Source organism: Nansenia antarctica (genome assembly GCF_963989245.1).
Source record: "Nansenia antarctica genome assembly, chromosome: 9".
In the NCBI taxonomy this organism is placed as follows: domain Eukaryota; kingdom Metazoa; phylum Chordata; class Actinopteri; order Argentiniformes; family Microstomatidae; genus Nansenia; species Nansenia antarctica.
Window position 1 is genome coordinate 20,542,254 of NC_137679.1, and position 23,482 is coordinate 20,565,735.

General features: G+C 43.9%; 1 protein-coding gene across 1 annotated transcript in view; it reads right to left on the minus strand.

The window, feature by feature from the left end:
- The window catches only part of frmd5a (FERM domain containing 5a), a gene marked incomplete at both ends in the record, with an annotated part of 100,983 nt that overhangs the window by 66,062 nt on the left and 11,439 nt on the right, over positions 1-23,482 (minus strand). The gene's annotated exons all lie outside the window — the stretch shown is intronic.

Genomic DNA, 23,482 nt, shown 5'->3' on the forward strand with positions numbered 1-23,482 from the left:
AAACCGTTACCATGGAGACAATGTGGCACATTGCATCTCAGAAGTCCAAGGACGGGGAAATGTCATTTTACCAGGCTGCTAAATAGGGGGACACCAGACAAATGAGAACACTTGCCCTAGAGAGTGAGTTTCATTGGCCTATTGTATGCAAAACATTTATTTCATTTTATTTTTGTATTATTATTATTATCATTGGTCATTGGTTTTAACACTCATTATTATAATCAACATAACACAATGAACACTTTTCTTTTCAAGAATAAACAAGTTGTTTTGTATTTCTCATTTCACTACTAGACTAAACATACCGGTACTCATGAACTTGAAAATACCTATCAATTCCTTTCCCATGACCAAGTATTTTCCCTTTTTCTTTTTTAATATTAAGTAAAACAAAATAGCGAATGAACTTGGGGAGCTTTCACCTTACATATCACAACGATTAGAATAGAAAAAGATTAAAAGAGTAAAATAAACAAAATTGCATCACCCTCTCTTGTTCTTTTAACAGTTCAACAAAAACCTGACCGTATAGGTTTAACATATCCCGTCCATTTCGTCCAGATCCGAAATAATTTTTCTACCTGAATTCTAAGAGAGAACAACATCTTTCCATTATATATATATATATATATATATATATATATATATATATATATATATATATATATCATGAATTATATCTATCCATTCATCCATTGTAGGTATATCTGGCTTTAACCATTTTCTTGTGATAGCCTTTTTGCTTGCTACCCATATCGAAGTATCAATATACATTTTCTATAGTTAGTGTCCCACTTTTCAAATGAAATGTTCCCCAGTTATAAGGTGTCACACTTGAAGGGGATGTTAATCTCAAAAATAGCTCCCAAGTTTCTGTGAATCTCCCGCCAAAATGGGACTAGAATCGGGCATTCCCAGAATACATGGAAGTGATTGGCTTCATTCAGTCCACATGATCTACAACACCCTACACCAGGGGTTTTCAAAGTCCAACACAGTGAGCCTCCCTTTAGAGAATTGTGACACACACGCCCCCCCGCCCCCTGGTGGTAAGTTTTGCAGGTCTCATGCTATCATTAGCCAGCACCTCTTTGCAAACGAGACATTGCGGTCGTGGGATGTTGTTTGAACCTATCCAGGTAAATCCCAAATTGATACGCTTCATCGTATTTCCTACGTTTTGGTTTGCTGCCAGAAGGCTCAGGCCGTGGCACTGTTGGTGTCAGAAACCTCTCCATTTTACTCTCACTCTCTTTCACACTCTCTCTCACATCCGTTGCTAGCCAGACATCTGTTGCTAGCAGACGTTTTGGCGCGACAGCCTGCAATGTCCTCAAATTTAGCATACAGCTATCCCATTGTTTCTTTACATTTTCTTTGTTTTAAACACATTTAATTCAAAATCATAAAACCAATTTTTATTTTACTCCGCGCCTCCCTTGAAGCTCTCGCCCTAGGGGAGGTGCGCCTCACTCTTTGAAAACCCCTGCCCTACACCGATCCCCTGGTGTCGTTTTTGTCGGGGAGTGATAAAAAAACGTCCCACTGTAGTTTACATAATCTATCCCAATCCTGCCCAGAAATAGTCAAATTACACTCTTTCTCCCATTTCTCTTTAATATATATTGTTTTGATTGGATTGAAATTGACCTGGCGGAAGTCATTGTACAGTCTAGAAACAACCTTGTTACATATCAATGATTTGCTTGCTGATGTAAACACTTCCATAATTCCTGTTTCTCCCTCTTCTGATGCTCCACCTAAGTTCTGATTGAAATAGTGCCAAACCTGGAGATACCTATAGAAATCATTTTGTTCCAAACCGTGTTTTCTCTGTAGAGATTCAAAGCTCTGGAATGTCCCCTTGTGGACAAAAGTAAAATAGCTCGAAAGGCCTTTTTCGACCCACATTTTAAATCTAACATCCGTTTTGTTTGAAGGGAAATCCGTGTCGTATGCACACCATCTTAACATTTTACGTGAGTCTCTCATACCACATCATTTCACTGTCTTCTGCCAAATCTTCAATGCTACGTTAATCCAGGGATTATTTTTATTTCTCATGTTGTTTATTATGAATGAATGAATGAATGGTCTTTATTGTCATTGCTATAGTACAGGTACCAAACAACGACATTTGGGAGGGGTGGCTCCCCTGGTGCTAGGAAAGAAAAGAAAAACTAAAAAAAACAAGAAGGGAAAGGAGCTGGTTTACATAAATAAAGGCTATGTACACTATCCACTATACTATGCTGTACAGATAAGACGACTAGGGTTGTCATATTGCACATAGTGTTATTGCACATTCATTTAAAGTGTCGCAGTTTGCAGGCTTGAAATGTACACATTTGTGCCTCAGCACTACACCTGATTTTTTCAATCCAGCAGCTGCCATCAATCCGTCCAGACTGTCCAGGGCCCAGAACCTAGGTCTTTGCTGTGTTCAGGGCCTGGATGGCCCTGGGGTAGAAGCTGAGCTTCAGTCTGTTTGTCCTTGCGGCCATGGTCCTGTACCGCCTTTTCGAGGGCAGCCGGGCAAAGTGTTCGTACCCAGGGTGGGTTGGGTCTCTGGAGATCTTGGAGGCCTTCCTGAGACAGCGTGTGTTGTACAGCTCTTCCAGAGAGGGGAGGGGGGCGCCGGTGATCTTCTGGGCTGTTCTCACGACTCTGTAGCGCATTTCTCTCCGCGGTTGTGCAGCTGGAGAACCAGTTGCAGATGCCGTAGGTGAGGATGCTCTCCACTGCGCCGCGGTAGAAGGCCACCAGTATCTCCTGTCTGGTGTGGTCCTTCCTGAGGACTCTCAGGAAGTAGAGCCGCTGTTGTGCCTTCTTGATGGTGGCTGCTGTGTTGTTCTTCCAGGACAGGTCATCCTGTATGTGCACCCCCAGGAATCGGAGGGTTGAGACTCTCTCCACGCTCTCTCCGTCGATGAGCAGGGGCTGGACCTCAGATTTTTTCCTCCTGAAGTCCACGATGATTTCCTGGGTCTTTGACTTGTTCAGCAGCAGGTTGTTAACCTTGCACAGCTTGCTCAGCTGCTCTACCTCATCCCTGTACGCCGCCTCGTCCCCCCCCGAGATGCAGCCCACCACGGTGGTGTCGTCTGCAAACTTTACGATGGAGTTGCTGGGGTGGACGGGGGTGAAGTCGTAGGTGTTAATTAATTCACTATCTGCAACTATAGCTGCTATTTGAACCCCTTCTGTCATTGCACTCTCAAGTTGTATGACACAAACACACTAAAGGCCTCAATTGTCTCAAAAAATAGTCTATCCTTGAGTATATGGCACGAGGGGAGGAGTAATGGGTGTAATCCCAGCTGGACGGATACAATTCTCTCCAAACATCTATGATTCCCATTTCATTCATTCATTCCTACTTATGGGTTTTGACTCTGGGTTACCACTAGAAGCATCCAGTCTTGGGTTTAAACGAACATTAAAATCCCCCCCACAAATTAAAATTCCCTGGGTTGCTACGACTTTGTTCGATTTCGTAACTGTAGCTGTAGTTGTTTCTTATCTCTTTTCCTAATAGACATCTCTGCCCTCTTTCACTACTTATTTGGTATTCTCTTACAAAATGAAATTCTACGTTTGAGGAACTTTCAAAACGTATCTGAACAGGAGAGCCTTCTTTACGCTGCCATCTTGTCAGTGTCTCAACAGGACATTTCAGATACAGTGTACTGTGTAGTACTTTTTAAAATTTTAGCTGGCCATACACCATGTGTAATTAATCAATGCATAGCCTATAACACATTTCAAATCATGTTGATATGCTGTAACATAATGTTTTTTGCCCAGACTAGAGGTTTATCTGTTCAGTGAGCTCCATAATCCTCTCTGATGATGGTTACATAAGACATCTTGATTGAGAGGCAATAATCCACTACAGGATATGAAACGGGGTCAGAGAGAAATAAACCGGCATGGAGAACCATGGTCCAAGCATGATGTTCGATAGAAAACACATTCCATTTCAGTAAATCAGTGAAAAAGCTATGAGGAAATAATGTGAGAGCTTAAGGCCAGTTTAGGCTTCTGCGTCAAATTTACGTGCGGCTACGCCGTAGACTACGCGAGGGCTCTCCAAGTTTATAGTTCGACGTTGGTCCGCGCTGCAATTACACCGTCACATCGCTAGGTGGCAGTGTGTTTTCAGCCCCTGTGCTGTGCCTCTTCCGGTTAGGAACTCAACGGAGCTCAAAGCTCAAAGCGGCATAATAGCGATCTTTTTGTTGTTATGTTTGTTGTATATAAAAGTTCTATGATGCATTGAAATGACATTAAACTAAGATAATACGATGGTTAGCATAATTTTTCAAATCGTTATTAATAAGTAATTACAGAAAAGGTGAATGACATTTCTGTCATGACTTCCGCATTTTGGGCGACGAGAGAGTCGGAATCTTGTCTGAATCATGTTCTACCAAGCGGACCAATCACAGAGCTTACGGTTACGTGCGCTCTGACGCGTGGTTAGATTTTTTGAGAGGAGCACGTCAAGGCTACGCACGGTCATGCGGGACTACGTAAGCTTACGCGTAGCCTACGGCGTCGACTTTACGCAGAAGCCTAAACCGGCCTTTGACTTCACTGCTATTTCCTTGTGAGTCTGAAACTATTATCCCAGATTGACCAACCATCCTGTTTAGAAGACCAGTTTCAAATGCCTAAAAGCAAAGTGTAACTTCAAGTGATCTTCTACCTAAATATTACGGTAATAATATCTATTTTCAGGCATCCGTCCATCCTGTGGACGCCCCATTGTGGTGTTGAAAATCTGCCAGATGTGTGACAAGAGCCTAAGAGTATTGTACTCTTGTGGCTGACAAGTTTGGCCATGTAAATAACTGTGCCCTTGCTTCCATGCCTCTCATACACTCTCATATAATTAGACTCATCAATCAAAAGCTGTTATTTTGACTGGTTGTATCCATTGGATTACCGACCTTAAAGATTTATTATCAGCAGTGCCAGCTCCTGCCCTATGGGCCATTAGGCTCGAGAACCATCGGTTCTCAAGGCTACTTATGTGGTCTTGACTACCTGTCCATTTTTTCACCTAGTTCTTGCTCTCTCTCTCTGGTGTACCGCTCTTTATCCTCCTCTCTCCCTCTTTTGCTGTCAACCAAAAGGCAAACATAACAACCAGAGTATTTATAATTTAATAAGAGAGGTATAAATTGATCCATATCAATATAATATAAATAATAGTTTCAGACCCATATGAATTTATAACATCATTCTAATTTAATATTGGGTTGCTGTGGGCAATGCAGTCAGATAATAATCGTGTCCATCTATAAAAAAGATAATGTCCATCTATAAAAAAGTCATTTCCGATGAGTGAGGGTTTGTTCCAATGCTTCAATCCACTTTCCATGTACTGTAAATATACCATTATGGTATTACCATAAAGCCCAATTCTAGCAGAATAAGAAAGATTGTATATCTACTTTAAGTTTAAAAAAATGAAGTGCATCCATCCAGTTAGCTCTTTAGCTGGCAGTGTGCAAGCAGACTAGCTCATTGAATCACCTCTGAGCAAGCTAGCTTGCTAGTTCTTTGACACTATTCACACCGTGGAACTATAACCAGACACTTTCTAGTCACAATAATAACAACCAATTTGAACCAACTTCCTCTGTCAGAACACTCAGCAATTATATTTGCTAACGTTTCAACTTATTTACTTTCATCTGCAGACATCTCACCCTGCAAAAACTCTCTTGCGTTGAGACTACTGGCGGACTAACGTTACCAATGAACGAGCCCATGGGCTTGCCACTGTCGCCAGAATCGGGTTGGGTGCTTTTAAAAAACACTGATATTTTAGCCTGCTTGTCAGATGTTTGGGGTCTACGTCCGTAATAATCCCTTTTTCTTGGGGGGGCGGGGGGTCCCATTGGGGGGGCAATTGTAGGGGAAACACTGCGTAGAGACTGTGGAACATTCACTGACACATTGAACAATTGATTTGAATATTGTTTATCTATTCTACACTGTCTTGTTAGTTTTGTTCCCACTGATTTCTGATACATAGCCTACCTGGTAAATAAAGTTACGAGAAGCCATCTGCACCGGTTTGTTTATATTCAGTTTGAAATTAATTGTAGATCAGTGTCAGTCAGAATGAAAAACAACACCACCAGTAGCAGCCAGGACTGTACACAAACAGGAAAAGTAGAGCAGAGCAATCTGCCAAGCACTGCCCTGGGGGAGAGATACAATGTTCAGCATGGATATAATAACTGAATAAATAATAATGTAGCCCTCTGTGAATGGGACAGAGGAAACATGAGGATTGGTGTCAAACAGAAGATGTAGTCTAGAGGGAGAGCAAGTCATGTATTTTTACTGTATGACCAAAGGCAGAATTGTGATTGCAATGTTGGGACCAACTTTGACGTGGGGATCTGGTGGTCAGGGCCGGCCCTAGGACTTTTGTAGCCCTAAGCAATATTTTGTATGTGCCCCCCCCCCCACACACACACACACGTTTTGTCAGGGGGTTGAAGTTTTCGATTGACAGGTGTTTTCGATAGACGGGTGTTTAATCGACAGGGGGGGATGGGGCATCAACAATTGGCATCAATCCACACACAATACCCCATAATGACAAAGGGAATTTTTTGGGGGGGGAATTTCTGCAAATGTATTAAAATTGAAACACAGAAATACTTCATGTGCTTAAGTCTTCACACCTTTTGCTATGACACTCTTAAAATGTGCTAAAATGACACAAACAAATCACTCAGTAAGTTGAATTGAGTTCATCAATATCTTCAACTTGTTTCAGATTTCAATGTATGACACATCATTTGAAAGCTTACAGAAATCTGCCTTTTCATAATCTGGCAAAAAATGAAAAATGACCTTGCCCTACTTGCAGACTAAAACACCAGACCCTGTCACAGGATTTGAAAAATGTTCTTTTCACTTTTGAGCATAAATCATCTCTCCATACGTGTTTCTAGGATTTACAGCCGCAGATGAATATTGTGAGAGAAGAGGGTCTGGCTCTCCTGGCAAAATGTGGCCTTTTAGAAACACATTTAATGTAATTACTAGTTGTGATTACCAAACTTTACGCAGTTAGGGTGACTTTAGGCCTAGTTTAACTGCATGACTGACACTCATGTCACAGAGTTAATTTCTTTAATTTATCTTCCTTTTAGAATTCTCAGTTCTGTGGCCTGGGGTGGTCGAGTGGTCTAGCACTGCGGTGTACAGGGCACACATATGCCCATGTTGGCATGGGTTTGAATCCGGCCTATGACCTGCTGACATGCTCTCTTCTCCTTACTTTCCTGTCTACCATCACTATCTCTCTCTAATAAAATGAAAAATATAAGCGGGACTGCCCCATTCAGAAAAAAAAAGAATTCTCTCAGTTCTCAAACCTGCCCCAATCATTATCACCATTATAAAAGTAGTGTTGTCACTTCAGTCCTTTCCTTATGATTGTGTGTTCGGCTATTCGTTTTGATGTGAGTTTCAATAGTCCATTATCATCAATGAGGAGAGACAGATTTGCAGTTGGGGGAAACTAGCTACTATTTCTTAGAAAAGTGCTTCTTGAAATTCTAACACTAAAATGTCAAAACTTTTAATTATGCTGCTTGTAATGTTGAAATGCCATTGCTTTGGGAGAAAATGGGCTGAAATACCAAAAGCAGCACAGATTGTGAGGAGAGCAAACGTTATCGTGCCTGTTTTGTAGAAAATGTGGGCATCTCAAACATCCACTCAACCTCCTGCTATATAACTGCAATATTGATGGCCTGGACTGACAACCATTTGGTCTTAACTGATACATCATCACCAGATGCAATCATCATACCCAGGACTACAGAATGGGACAAAATGCCCTAAAACCATGGATTACTTGGCTAAATATATTGAGATGCAAAATAGCCATAAAATCCCATGCTTCCTGAAGGTGAAACGACCTTCCTGTCATACAGGACTACTCCAGGAGGTGTCTGAGGAATGGAATGGAATGGACTTTATTTGTCATTGCTACAGTACAGGTACCAAACAACGAAATTTAGGAGGGGTGGCTCCCCTGGTGTTAGGAAAGGGTTTTTTTTTTTTTTTTTTTTTTTAAAGCATAAAAGCATAAAATCACAAGAAGGTAAGGAGCTGGTTTACATCAATAAAGGCTATGTACACAATCCACTGTACTATACTGCACAGATAGTCAACTAGGGTTGTCATATTGCACAAAAGTATTTTTTCACATTATTTTAAAGTGTCACAGTTTGCAGGCTTGAAAATGTACATGTTTGTGCCTCAGCACTAGCTGCCATACAATCCGTCCGGACTGTCCTGGGCCCAGAACTTAGGCCTTTTCTGTGTTCAGGGCCTTGACGGCCCTGTGGTAGAAGCAGTCCTTCAGTCTGTTTGTCTTAGCGGCCGGGGTCCTGTACCTCCTGTTCGAGGGCAGCTTGACAAAGTGTACGTGCCCAGGGTGGGTCGGGTCCCTGGAGATCTTGGAGGCCCTCCTGAGACAGCGTGTGTTGTACAGCTCCTCCAGAGAGGGGAGGGGGGCGCCGGTGATCTTCTGTGCTGTTCTCACGACTCTCTGTAGCGCGTTTCTCTCCGCTGTTGTGCAGCTGTGGAACCAGTTGGAGATGCCGTAGGTGAGGATGCTCTCCACTGCGCCGTGGTAGAAGGCCACCAGTATCTCCTGCTTGTTGTGTTCTTTCCTGAGGCATCTCAGGGTGTATAGCCGCTGTTGTGCCCTCTTGATGGTGCCTTTTGTGTTGTCCTTCCAGGCCAGGTCATCCCGCATGTGGTGTCCCAGGAATCGGAGGGTTGAGACTCTCTCCACGCTCTCTCCGTCGATGAGCAGGGGCTGGATCTCAGACTTTTTCCTCCTGAAGTCTACGATGAATTCCTGGGTCTTTGACTTGTTTAGCAGCAGGTTGTTAACCTTGCACAGCTTGCTCAGTTGCTCTACCTCATCCCTGTACGCCGCCTCGTCCCCCCCCCGAGATACATCCCACCACGGTGGTGTCGTCTGCAAACTTTATGATGTAGTTGCTGGGGTGGACGGGGGTGAAGTCGTGGGTGTAGAGGTTGTAGAGGATGGGGCTTAGCACGCAGCCCTGGGGGGACCCAGTGCTGAGGCTGAGGGCTGTGGAGGTGTGGGGGCCCACCCGCACCCTCTGGGGGCGGTCGGTCAGGAAGTCCTTGATCCACGCACATATAGAGTGTGATAGACCCAGGTCTAGTAGTTTGGTCACTAGCCTGTCTGGAAGGATGGTGTTGAAGGCGGAGCTGAAGTCCACGAAGAGCAGTCTCGCGTAGCTGTTTCCCCTCTCCAGGTGGGATAGAGTGGCGTGGAGAGTCGTCGCAATGGCGTCCTCTGTGGACCTGTGGGCTCTGTAGGCGAACTGGTATGGATCCAGGTTGGGCGGGAGGCGTGTGAGGATGTGGGCCCGGACTAGTTCCTCGAAGCACTTCATGATGATTGGTGTGAGTGCCACCGGGCGGTAGTCGTTTAGGCAGCTCACCGTGCTTTTCTTCGGGACTGGGATGATAGTTGAGGTTTTCAGGCAGGGTGGGACGGTGGCCTGGGACAGGGACTGGTTAAAGATGTTGGTGAAAACCCCGGCCAGCTGGTCGGCGCAGTCTCTCAGCACCCGTCCCAGGACGCCATCCGGCCCCGAGGCTTTCCTGGGGTCCACCGCCTTCAGTACGCGTCTCACCTCATGCTCTGTGAGGGTGAGGCTGCTGAGAGCTGGAGAGAGTGGTGTTTGTGTTGTGGTTACCTCCGTTCGCCCCTCGTCGAACCGGGCGTAGAAGGTGTTCAGCTTTCCCGCCAGCAGGGGGTCGTCCTCTGCGGCTGTGAGCCTGTTGGCTCTGAAGTTTGTCATCTGCTGAACCCCCTGCCACATCCGCCTGGAGTCGTTGCTCAGGAGGCATTCCTCAATCTTCTCTCTGTGCTCTGCCTTGGCCGCTTTGATGCCGCGCTTTAGGTTGGCCCTGGTGGAGCTGTACAGCGGTGTGCGCTTCCCTGCGAAGAAGGCGTTGTCCCTCTCATTTATCAGTTTTTGGACCTTCCCAGTCATCCATGGCTTCGTGTTGGGGTAGACCCGGACCCGTTTGTCCACGGTGACTGAGTTGGTGCAGTTCACTATGTGGTTCAGAACCGACGACGTGTACTGTTCCAGGTCCTCATGCTCATATTCCTGCCATAGGGTGTCATTTAGGCAGATCTGCAGTGGAGCGGACCCTTCTGGCCAGGTTCTGACAGTCTTAGTGGTGGTGGGAGCACTTTTCCCCATTGTGGTGTATGCAGGAATCAGGAGGATTGACACATGGTCAGACATGCCTAGATGAGCTAGCGGACTAGCCTTGTAAGCACGTTTGATGTTGGTGTATACCTTATCCAGTGTTTTTTCTCCTCTCGTTGCACATTTTACATGCTGATAGAACTTGGGTAGTACTGCCTTCAGGTCGACATGATTAAAGTCCCCCGCTATGATGTGAATAGCCTGTGGATCAGTGCTTTGTTGGCTGCTAATGACGTCATATAGTCGCGCCAATGCTACTTTGCTGTCTGAGCTAGGCGCTATATACACACATGTAATTAGCACCGCGTTAAACTCCCTAGGGAGGTATGTGGGTCGGCATTTAACAGTCAAGTATTCCAGGTCAGGGGAGCAGTGGCTACTTACAGTTTTCGTGTTTAAGCACCAGCTATCCTTCGTTGATATTATGATCCCACCTCCTCTTGACTTCCCGCTAAGCAGCTCCGTTCGGTCAGCGCGATGTAGCGTGCGCCCCTCTAAGCTAACAGTAGCGTCCACAATGTTGTCATTTAGCCAGGTTTCGGTCAGAATAATCACGCAGCTATCCCCAACGATGTTGTTTTTGGCCACCTGTAGTCTCAGTTCATCCATCTTGTTCGTCAGGGATCTGACGTTAGAGAGGAAAATGCTTGGTAAAGCTGGTTTGTTTGGGCTTCTCCTCAGCCTTGCTAGCAGGCCTCCCCGGCGGCCTCGCCTTTTCTTACGGTCTCGCCGCCGGCGTTTCCGCCTCAGGGAGGGGACTGTGAACCAGTGCTCTCCCGGTGTCCTGGCGATATCCTTGTCTATTCTGTATTGCTCCAGGAAATCCGCCGTTACTATCTTGTCGTTTTGCGTGCCGACTTCTAATAAGTCGAGCCTGCTGTAGGTACTATATACATAACTGTTCCCTATAAGTACTAAAAAAAAAGTGAACATACAAATGTTCTTAAAAACACAATGAAACACCAGTGTGGTCGCCCCCCGAGCTGCGTCGACTAAGCGCGCGGCCATCTTGGAATGTCTGGAAGATCATCGAAGGCCGCGGCTCCCCTTCTTCTGAAAACTACCATACCTGGTGGTGTACAAGACTACCACCACCTCATACCTGGTGGTGTACAAGACTACATTTACATTTACATTTTTGGCATTTAGCAGATGCCTTATTCCAAAGTGACTTACAATCGATACATTTGGCTAAGCAAGTGAATCATCAGTTCACCAGTTGTAGCAGGAAGAGTAATCTAGCTCAGGCCTGGGGCCATCGGCAGTCTCCATTATAGAAGAAAATAAAAAGTTAAATGATGAATGAATATATATATATATATATATATACAGTATATATTATTTATTTAATTTTTTTAATAGACACTGGAGAAACAGTACAAGGGGGGCAGTAGAAGTCTTAGGCGACACACTATTGGGGAAAAGGGAACTAATGTTTATGATTGTATTTCAGTCTTCCTTTATATCCCTCCGTAGCTGTCAAGGCAACGCCATTCAGCATCATGCCTATAGTGCGCTGCACAACGGACCTTGCCCGGCCATGCGCTAAATCACCTGATAAGAATAAGACCATTATACTATTACAGTATAAGCATTTGCTGGTTAGTTGTCATGATCAAACGTTACAAATGCAACTTACCCAGAAGCGACCCTTCTCTGCCCTTTCCCGCTTCCAGACAAACGCCTACCCTATATTATAGCACTTTGCTTAATTCAGCCGCTATAATTGAGCTACTATCACAGGCTGTAAATACAAACCTCATTCACCTGCGTTCAATTTCAACTATGGTATTTATAGACGGAAGTACGTACACAATTTTAAACAAGCGCAGCCCGTTTTATAAATAATGCTTACGTCCCTTTAGAAAAATGTGCTTACGTGCAAGTCAAAGTTGACGTTCAAGTACTTTTTTCATAAATGAGGCCCCTGAGCTGCTATCGGGAGACAGTGCAGGGTGCAAAGGAGTGGGGTGACATGAGACAATTTGGGGAGGTTGAACACCAGACGGGCAGCAGCATTCTGGATGAGCTGCAGAGGTCTGATGGCGGAGGTGGGGAGCCCGGCCAGGAGTATGTTGCAGTAATCAAGGCGGGAGATGACCAGTGACTGGGTCAAGAGTTGCGCTGCTTCTCTGGTGAGAAATGGTCGTATCCTTCTGAATCCTGTCCAGGATCACTCCAAGGTTCTTGGCTGCCAGGGAGGGGGTTACAGTAGAGTTCTCCACTGTGATGGAGAAGTCTTGGAGAGGGCAGGCTTTCCCAGGTATGAAGAGTAGCTCAGTCTTGTTAAGGTTGAGCTTGAGATGGTGGGCTGACATCCATGTAGAGATGTCAGCGAGACATGCAGAGACACGTTGTATTTGTGTATGTATTTTTATATAACCAGGTGTTGTGTTTCTCTTGTCTTGACAAATGCTGGCTCTATGAACAATAAAATAACTTACTAAGATATTTGAGTCATCAAATACCCTCCAGACTGAAATAATATTTCCTTTATACCTTAGTGTTTACCTTTATTAATTATGAAGTTAATTGTTGATTATGGGTGGTGCCTCTCGGTAATATGATCTGTACTTTGTGCAATGCATACTGTATTTGATAGCCTAATGCTTCCATAAGGATTATATCTTTAATATACTTCATGTAAGACTGAGATTATTTACAATTGTCAATGTAGGTATTGCTGTAATAACTTTCAAAAGCTGTCAGTTATCAATAACACCATAAAAGAGATGCGTCCTTCCTGCACAAATTGCCTGCCACACAGGCATAAACAGCTCATGTATCGCAGGGCTATCAGCATTCTGGTAATGCTCTGTAACGTCTCCACAGCAAACAGCCTAATTGAAGTATCAACAAAGGCATGCAGTGTGTCTGTTGATCTGCCGAGACAGAAGAGATTTGGCCTGCATTATCAGATAAGGACAAACACACCAAGACTGCCAAAATAGAGAGATTTGAACACAGGCTTGTAAAGAGAGAGGTTGAGAGGATTCTTATTTGACCTCAGCAGTTAATAGTAGAGATTAGGGGTGTAACGTACCTCGGTTTTTAATTCACGGTTCGGTACGTTTTCGGTATAGCAGGGTAAAAATGATCTAAAACATAAAATTGCTTTTAATTATTATTAACGACACTCTCCGGGAGGGACAAGCCACTGATGACTGCAAATTGGGTGGGATGGTGACTTTTTAGGTGTTGTTTCAAATTAGTTGTGTTCGCATTTTTTACAGCGACTGTTAGTCGTGTAGGCTACTGTGTTTGCCGAATCCGGTGTGGACTTTTGCTCGAAAGCCGACTTGATGTAGGCTACTGTACTTGATCAACTGTAAATCAATGCGTGCGGGGTGTCCTCTGATACATCGCATTGGAAACGTGTTTGATGGATGCAAACAAAAGAAGGACCATGAATATGAACTGAAACATAACATATTTTTTTTTAAAGCTGGCCCACCCTTTTTTATACAGGCCCGCCCTAAAGTAAATTTCTGCCTATGCTACGGTGTGATCCATCTGTCTTTGTCCATCGTCATTGTAGGTAACTGAGAAACCGTAATGTTCCCAAACAGGAGATTTATTAAGGGATGCTGAAGGAACTTCAAGCTCTAGTTTAACTGCGTTCGCCATAACGACTGGTAAAGAAACTACTGACTATCTCTGTGTGTGCGCATGCGTAATGGTTGGGTGCATTCGTAAATGCACTCTGGAAATCTGATCAGCGCATTCAAGGAAACGAGCATTGAGTGATGACTGCCTACTGCCAAGTCATATAATTACAGCAAACATGTTGGCAGTTTGGCATCTGTTCTCTGAACGACAACGAGAGGGAGAGGCACATTCCGACATTAAAGTCTTCCATTCTAGTTTTCACAACGTCATAATAAAAGCGTGAGCTAAGCGATCACTGGAAACTGATGGGATCACTGTCATAATATCATCTCATATGTGATGTCAGTCACATAGGATATGTGTTGTTTGTCTGTTCTTGATTGCATACATTGGAATATTGACTTATTACATCATTACATTTGCATCTACTTCTCAAAAGTAGCAGGCTATTTGAATTATGGCTAAGTTAAAATATTCTTTATGACAAGACAAAGACGACTTCTTGGAAATGAATGTGTTAACTATGAAGTTGAGGATATGACTTCACTTAAAACGTCCTCATGCTTTTGCAAAGTCAGGGTGGAGGATAGCACATCAACATATTGCATGTCTCTCTACCCTTTCATGGACTGTCTGAACCTGATTCTTGATTTTCTTCAAAAGCTCTATGAAATGGAGCGTGGGCAAACTAAATGCCCATAGTTTGCCCATGCTCCATTTCAGAGAGATTTTGAAGAAAATCAAGAATCAGGTTCAGTCCATGAAAGGGTAGAGATGTGGCCAACATTCAGAGTCTTCTGTGCAGTAATTATCTTCCAAATGTCATGCCCTCTCGACTGTGACTGCAGGAGACGCTAGCCCAGACTTCTGAATCAATACCTCACATGCCAGTTTAAATCAGACCCTCCACCTCTATCAGAGGAGGAACTTGGAGAGGCATAGTGCACATATTTATGTATTTTGCTGTAGTTCAGTTTTCTGTCACTGATACGATTAAGATCTACTCAAGCTGGTGTGCTTCCTTCTTTTACCCTTTTCAATTAACTAGGGATGCACTGAACTGAACGAAGCCGAAATTAAGGAAACACTTGGCCGAATACCAGCAGTTTTTCATTTATTTTGCCGATTTTTGTACCATTGCATAAATTAAATACATTTAGCTTTTTATTCATGCTTGTATGCTTATTAATGTAAAATGATCATTATCAAAACTACATGTTTGAAATTGTATATACTTAATGTCACATAATATTTCCTCATTTCATGAAAGATGTAGAAATTGTGACAGCGGCTGGTGAAAGTCACCAATTAAAATGTTCAGACTTTTGTTTTGAAAAACACACTTTTATTTAGAAAAACAGAGATGCATTTCGGCGTTGTTGGGGACTACATCACAGGCTCACTAGTCAAGCCAAAATATTGCAATGCAATGGATTCGGTGAGTAATCCCCACTACTACCTAGTTAACTATAACACTACTTTACATTGCTAGCAGGCTCACAAAAGCAGGTGTGTATTTAGATGTTTCTGGTTAAAAGTCAGAACATTAAATTGGCTGCCGGCTTGTTCACCAGCAGCTGTCACAACAGTGATCCCATCAGTTTCCAGTGATCGCTTAGCTCACGCTTTTATTATGACGTTGTGAAAACTAGAATGGAAGACTTTAATGTCGGAATGTGCCTCTTGTTGTCGTTCAGAGAACAGATGCCAAACTGATGATATGATCACACAGGAGCAACAGCGGGAGGATCAACCCCACCTGAGGAAGTCTTAAAGTGCACTCCTGGGGGCTTTCCACAAATCTGAGCCTCCACTCCTCTGTTAGCCACTCTCATTAATAATGGAGGACAGTTAATGCCTGCAGTATGAGAGCTCTCACAGGAGAGCCCACAGTCGGCAGACGGAAGATCAGTGGCCAAGGGAAAAAGTGCAACATCACAGCAGAGATGATGCAGACTGAACTGTTAATTCCACATGGTGAAATTTTACTGAAACAAACAGTGCAGCAGTAAACTACTGCAGATATCTGTTGACGTGCCACCTGAGTGAACAATGTGTAACAAATATAGCTCAACCTCAGCATGTTCCGGCAATAAAGTCAAAGTGAAAATTCAGGTTGGGAGTGTAAACACCTTAAAAATAAGTGCCAGATTCCTGGAGCGAGTGAGTCAGAAAGCAGGCGTGTGTGTATGAATGTGTGTGTGTGTGTGTGTGTGTGTGTGTGAGTCATGCCTTGCCTCCACCAGTCCTCAGGATGAGCTCACTTAGGCTAGGGTCTGAACCAGCACTCCTTTCATCCCTCAGCACACCTCATAGAAGACATCGGCACGGCACGGCCTTGCCTGGGTGAACTGACTCTCACTAACGCGGCTTTGAATAACACAACAGGTCAGCCCTCTGGAACAGAATATCTTCTGAAAATGTCTCTACTGGTGAAAGACAACCGAAGGCTCAGGAGGAGAGCTGAATATTCAGGTTTTAGAGTAAACAGTGGGTGTGATTATAGAGGAATGGAAATAGTATGGGTAGGTACAGAGGACTGGAAATATCAAGGGGAAGATTTTAGTCTAAAAGTATGAGTGAGCTATAAATGGGTAATTTTTTGTTTTCCTTAGTTTTTTTTGTATTCCATTTGCCCTATCTCGACATGAAATGGCCAAAACTTCGGCTTCAGGTCCAAGAAAAAAGTGTGCAGGGCAAAAATCCAAGATGACCGCTGTTTTCCCTGATTTTTTTTTCTTTTGCCATAACCTCGTAATTTTGGGGTCTTTTTACTTGGTTGTGGTGTCTAACCCTATGTTTTGGGGGTCAAGCAATGTTGAGTTAAGACATTTACCCTTTTTCACCTCAATTTTGAACCATGCCCGTAGACCTAATATTTATTGGTAAATTTTAGACGGCTAGACAACAGGTATGACATATGCCAATTAAGGTGAAAAAAAGTAATCTTGGATTTGTGCCCTGCACACTTTCTTCTTGGACCCCAGGCCGAGAATTTTGTCATTTCATGTTGAGATTATATTTTACATTACATTTTTGGCATTTAGCAGACGCCTTATTGCAAAGCGATGACTAAGCAAGTGAATCATCAATTCATCAGTTGTAGCAGGAAGAGTAATCTAGCTCAGGCCAGGGGCCATTGGCAGTCGTCGTGATTGAAGAAAAAAAAGGATTTAGACTTTGGAGACACAGTATAGGGGGAAAGCAGGTGTCTTAGGAGATGCAGTGCTGGGGGATAGTAGATGTCTCAGGAGGAGCAGTTAAGGTGTAGCCTGACGAGATGGGTCTTCAGTCTCTGACGGAAGATGGGTAGTGACTCTGCAGTTCTGACAGCCGTGGGAAGCTCATTCCACCAGCAGGGAGCCTGTGTAGTGAAGAGACATGACCGGGCAGTATGACTGCTGTGTTGGCGTAGGGGTGGTGGGGCCAGTCGGCCAGCAGAGGTGGAGGAGCGGAGTGAATGGGCTGAAGTTTGGGGGGTGACCAGGGGCGGATTTAGGATCGTAGGAGATCCGGGGCTTAGCCCAGAGGGAGAATCTAATGTGCGCGCAGAGCGCGCCGAATTTTTTTGCCTTCAACCTTCAACTTACCACCACCTTAAAGCGGACAAAAGGCACTGGAGAACACATATACATTCACACCCTTTAATGAAGCAAACTAATTGTGGTGGTTCTGGGCACAGAGGGAGGTCAGCACACGTAGCTCCCCCTGTCAGTCACCATCATTTATATTTGTATAGAATTACATAATTGATGGGCTGAGGCTAGTTATGTTACAGTATGTATATCAGGGCAGACTCTGTGCTCACCACTTATATTGTATTTAGAGTCTTGTCCTGTGTTATATGACGATATATTACATGTATTGTTGGCCTGTGTATAGTACTGTGAAATCAAATCCCCCCTGGGACATTAAACAAACTTAGTTAGTTAGAGTTACATCTTAGGATAGATTTGAGTCATGTTCTGTATACATACATACTACCATAAGGGCATACTTAATGTGGTTACTCCATGTTTACTAGCTGTAACATTAACGTTACATCATTCTTTTTCACTTGTTACTCAGTCAACCAGAGTGCAGATATCAAAGACTATCAGCCTGTTATTCACTTTATTTGAATAAGTATTATAAGTATAATATTACTTTATTTGAATAAGTATTATCCTTTGTTTGATTTCTTACCGTACCGTAACAGTACCTTGCTATGTTTCATTTTCATTATAACATAACGTTATGTTATGATAGCCAGCTAGCATTAGCAAACCGGAAAAGTAGTGTCAGTGAGTCAGTCACCTTTCTAATAAGATTCACAAACCTGAAACATCATCTATGTCATCACTGCTGGTGAAGTCATTGTTGTCAGCTGCTGATACGGCTGCTGCAACAGTTCTTGGCGCTTGTTTTGTTGAAAACAACTTTGGGATATCCATCCTTACAATTGTGCAAGTCAGGCACTGATTGAGATCACTTCTTCTTCAGGGCAGGGCAGGCTACGCAGTATGCAGGCTAATGTCGCGCAGCTGCTGCCTCTCTGTTGGACTCCGGTACTGCACGTTACTCACGAGAGTTGTTTTTTTTTTTTTTTAAGTAAAACATTCGGGGCTTTTCAGAAAACATCCGGGGCTTGAGCCCCAGTAGCCACCCCCTAGCGCCGCCCCTGGGGGTGACCATTGCCTGCATGTAGGCAGGGGCTGTCCCTTTTGCTGCCTGGTAGGCAAGCACCAGGGTCTTGAATCTGAAGATAGATCAAATGGAGTACAAAAAAAACTGAGACCTAATAAAAATAACAAAAAAATGTGTTTTTGACCTCTGTATAGCCCACTCCTACTAAAAGGAAGGAGAGAGAAGACAAGCAGGAGAAAAAATCTGTGTCTGTGTGTGTGTGTGTGTGTGTGTGTGTGTGTGTGTGTGTGTGTGTGAGAGAGAGAGGAGTTTAATAGAAGAGGCAGCTTCTATGGAAAAGTCAAGAGAATAAGAAAGATAGCTGAAGGAGTCAGAGAGGGAGAGGGACACAGACCTAGTCACAGTATGGGCATGTATAGTGATTCATTATCTTGGCATAGCGCGTGAGCCAGCATGCCAAAGATGGAAGAAGCAAGGCAGACTGGTCTACATAGAGTTTAATCTCTTTAGGCCTACCTGCACTGTGGGGATATGCTGAGGCTAAAAATAGTCCCACCACAGCCTAGACCACAGCATGGCATCCACACAGCCTGCGGAGGAACTATTGATCTCCGACAGGACTGATCTACTCACATTGAATTACGATTACACTCTGTATCATTATTCAAAATGGTGTATCGGGAAAAACGAGCTCAATTTACAATTTAGACTTCAAACTCAATGTTACGATCATCATACACAACACTTTATTTGGAACACTACACTAATACTGGGTTGGGCCTCCCTTTGCTCTCAAAACAGCATAAATTCTTTGGGGCACTGATTCCATTCCAGATTTTTCAGGTGCACTTTCAAGCTGTGAATCTCCCATTCTACCACATCCCAAAGGTGGTATTGGATTCAGAACCGGTGACTGGGAAGGCCACTGAAGAACACTGAACTCATTGGCATGTTCATGAAACCGGTTTGAGACGACTTTTGCTTTGTGACATGGTGCATTATCATGCTGAAAGTAGCCATTAGAAGATGGGTACATTGTAGCCATGAAGGGATGCACATGGTCAGCAACAGCAAATAGGCTGTGGCATTCAAGCGATGATTGATTGGTATTAACGGGACTGTTAGGATATATCTTTCTTTCAAAGGTTTTATTGTTCATTCTTCTAGCACCAGTTAGTTAGATATCTTATCAGTTTTCCTGTTTTAATAGGCACGTTATCAGTATGGTACCCTACACAAGACCAATTATAAGGTATTAGGGAGTTACTGTCTGTCTGGGACTGTCTGTTTGGCCTTCAAATGCCAGTAGTTATGATCAAACATATCTGGTTGGACAGTATCATGTTTTGGTTGGACAGTCTCCAAATATTAAGACCTTAAGTGCTTACAGTCGTACAGTAAACACTTAAAACTTTAGAATTCAGCACGCATCTACATATAACGGAAAATTACAGCAGTTCAACAGTTCTGTGAAAATACAGTACAGTATTCAATAGGGGTGTAACGGTACATGTCTTCGAACCGAAATTGAATGTAGCGTTCTTTTACCCACTGCACTTTTTGTGTATTGAAGTTATCTCAGCTAGTACGCATGCGCACATACGCCACGAGAGATTGTTAGTCATTTAAAAGTTGTTATTGCAAACGCACTTAAACTAGCGCTTGAAGTTATTAAGTTATTCTATATATATATATATAGATGTGAATTGTTATCCTTCTGTACTGAAAACCGAACCGAAAACCGAAGCGTGACATAACCACGGTAGGTACCGAACAAAAATGTTTATGTACCGTTACACCCCTAGTATTCAAGTTAAGCTTTCCCACAGTCTATTAGGTACTAATCATCTAACATTATCTTTTGTATCACGTGTGTGCTAATTAAACACACAGAAAGAAATGAAAGCTAAGGATACATGGGGAAATACAACACATTTCTAGACAGTGCTGAGGCAAATACTCACTCTTAACCTCTGAATGAGTCAGATAGATTGGCATGCTCAGTACGTAGCTAGCTAAGCAAACTGCCTTTTATTTCCCCAGCGGCACCTGTTTGAGGCCCTGGGGATGGGGATCTCGATTCAGTCAGCGGGAGAGAGAGAGAGAGAGAGAGAGAGAGAGAGAGAGAGAGAGAGAGAGAGAGAGAGAGGGGGGGGGGGGGGGTTTAGCTGCTGTTAAAACAATGCCTCCCAGACTCCCATTCTCCTGCCATATGGCACACCTCTGCCTCTGTCCTCAGCCAAAGCCTGCAGACGTACCTCCAGTGTGTACGCAGTTTAAAAACACCACACTGTCATCACTGCGATTAACATGCTAGACAGGCTATATACTGTGTATCAACAGTGATCGGTGACTGCCTTCCTCATCTGTGTCGATGTAGCAAAGGTAAGCTAATCTAAGCCTCACAGCCTCATATTCTAATGCCACTCAACTCAACCACCAGAGACAGCCTTGTAGTCATGCTTTTATCTAAAGGGCACATTTTTGTCCATCTGTTTCCCTCTTGTTCTTGTTCTCCTCATCTGGAATTGGCACTCAGGGATGTAACGGTGTTGGCATCACATACCCATTGAATCATCATGTTGGCCTTTGAGTTCATTTTCCAAAGAAAAGTCCTATTGATTTGTCCAATAACCCAGAATAACTCATCAGTTCAGCACAGTCAGCTTAAACGTAATAAACTAAGTATGAGCTTGAATCAGTAACGTTATATTACCGTATGTGACTAAATTGAGCAGCTTGTAGGTTTCTAGCAGAGAGACGAGGGGCAGTGCAGCTGTCTGCTTTTGTGTGTGTCAGATGCTCTGTGTCGCAGCACAGACACCCCCAAGAGACCCCCCCCCCCCCCACACACACACACACACACACACACACACCACACCACTCCCACCCATGCTGTGACCACACGCATGCACGTGCACACACACACACACACACACAACAATGTTACACCCTTCTCAATTCACATCTGCTCATGCCTGGGTCCAGGTCTGGGCCAACCTATCCAAAGCTGCTACCTTTTAGCCACTACCCATGGATCATCATAAGGCTGTAACTCATCAGTGCACCATTATCGAATCTGGGCACTGTTCAGAAACAAGCACGTTTCCATTCCTTCTGTGTGTTGCATGGCCATCGCCGCATATTCTCCCATCATCATTAGAACAACCAGTGTAGTGCCGTGGACGAAATTAGCTGATTAGCTGAAAAGATTCAAAGACTGACTGCACTGCTTTGTGATTGTGTCCTCTGTGCTCCTACTCTGCTATTACCCTCCCTCTCCCTCTCCCTCCCTCCCTCCCTGCCTGCTATCTCAGAAGACAAAGACTGCAGGCTGAGACAGAGCAGGAGACAGGTGGGCAGGGGAGGGGAAGGGGAGGAGAGGGGAGGGGAGGGGTATGTGTGTTTGCCTCTCTCTTATGACCCAGACAACAGGCCTCCCATGGCCAGACATTCACCATCAACTTCATGAATCACCTGCACTGGCAGGCAGCTGGCAGTGACAATCTGACATGTTGTTAGAGTAGAGAGCAGACGGCACTGACCGACCTGTGCTAAAGCATGTTGTATCAATGTAGTAAACAGCCTAAGAGGCAGAACTCTAGCCCTACCTGTGCTAAAGCATGTTGTATCAATGTAGTAAAAAGCCTAAGAGGCAGAACTCTAGCCCTACCTGTGCTAAAGCATGTTGTATCAATGTAGTAAACAGCCTAAGAGGCAGAACAGCAGGACAGTATCATGTTTTGGTTGGACAGTCTCCAAATATTAAGACCTTAAGTGCTTACAGTCGTACAGTAAACACTTCAAACTTTAGAATTCAGCACGCATCTGCATATAACGGAAAATTACAGCAGTTCAACAGTTCTGTGAAAATACAGTACAGTATTCAATAGGGGTGTAACGGTACATGTCTTCGAACCGAAATTGAATGTAGCGTTCTTTTACCCACTGCACTTTTTGTGTATTGAAGTTATCTCAGCTAGTACGCATGCGCACATACGCCACGAGAGATTGTTAGTAATTTAAAAGTTGTTATTGCGAACGCACTTAAACTAGCGCTTGAAGTTATTAAGTTATTCTATATATATATATATATGTGAATTTTTATCCTTCTGTACTGAAAACCGAACCGAAAACCGAAGCGTGACATAACCACGGTAGGTACCGAACAAAAATGTTTATGTACCGTTACACCCCCAGTATTCAAGTTAAGCTTTCCCACAGTCTATTAGGTACTAATCATCTAACATTATCTTTTGTATCACGTGTGTGCTAATTAAACACACAGAAAGAAATGAAAGCTAAGGATACATGGAGAAATACAACACATTTCTAGACAGTGCTCTCACTTTTCTTCTTCAACAGCCTACCTGGGCTGTATGTTCAGTGGACCCAATAGATAGACCTGAGGCAAATACTCACTCTTAACCTCTGAATGAGTCAGAGAGATTGGCATGCTCAGTACGTAGCTAGCTAAGCAAACTGCCTTTTATTTCCCCAGCGGCACCTGTTTGAGGCCCTGGGGATGGGGATCTCGATTCAGTCAGCGAGAGAGAGAGAGAGAGAGAGAGAGAGAGAGAGAGAGAGAGAGAGAGAGAGAGAGAGAGAGAGAGAGAGAGAGAGAGAGAGAGAGAGAGAGAGAGGGGGGTTTTAGCTGCTGTTAAAACAATGCCTCCCAGACTCCCATTCTCCTGCCATATGGCACACCTCTGCCTCTGTCCTCAGCCAAAGCCTGCAGACGTACCTCCAGTGCGTACGCAGTTTAAAAACACCACACTGTCATCACTGCGATTAACATGCTAGACAGGCTATATACTGTGTATCAACAGTGATCGGTGACTGCCTTCCTCATCTGTGTCGAGGATGAACTCTAGCCCTACCTGTGCTAAAGCATGTTGTATCAATGTAGTAAAAAGCCTAAGAGGCAGAACATT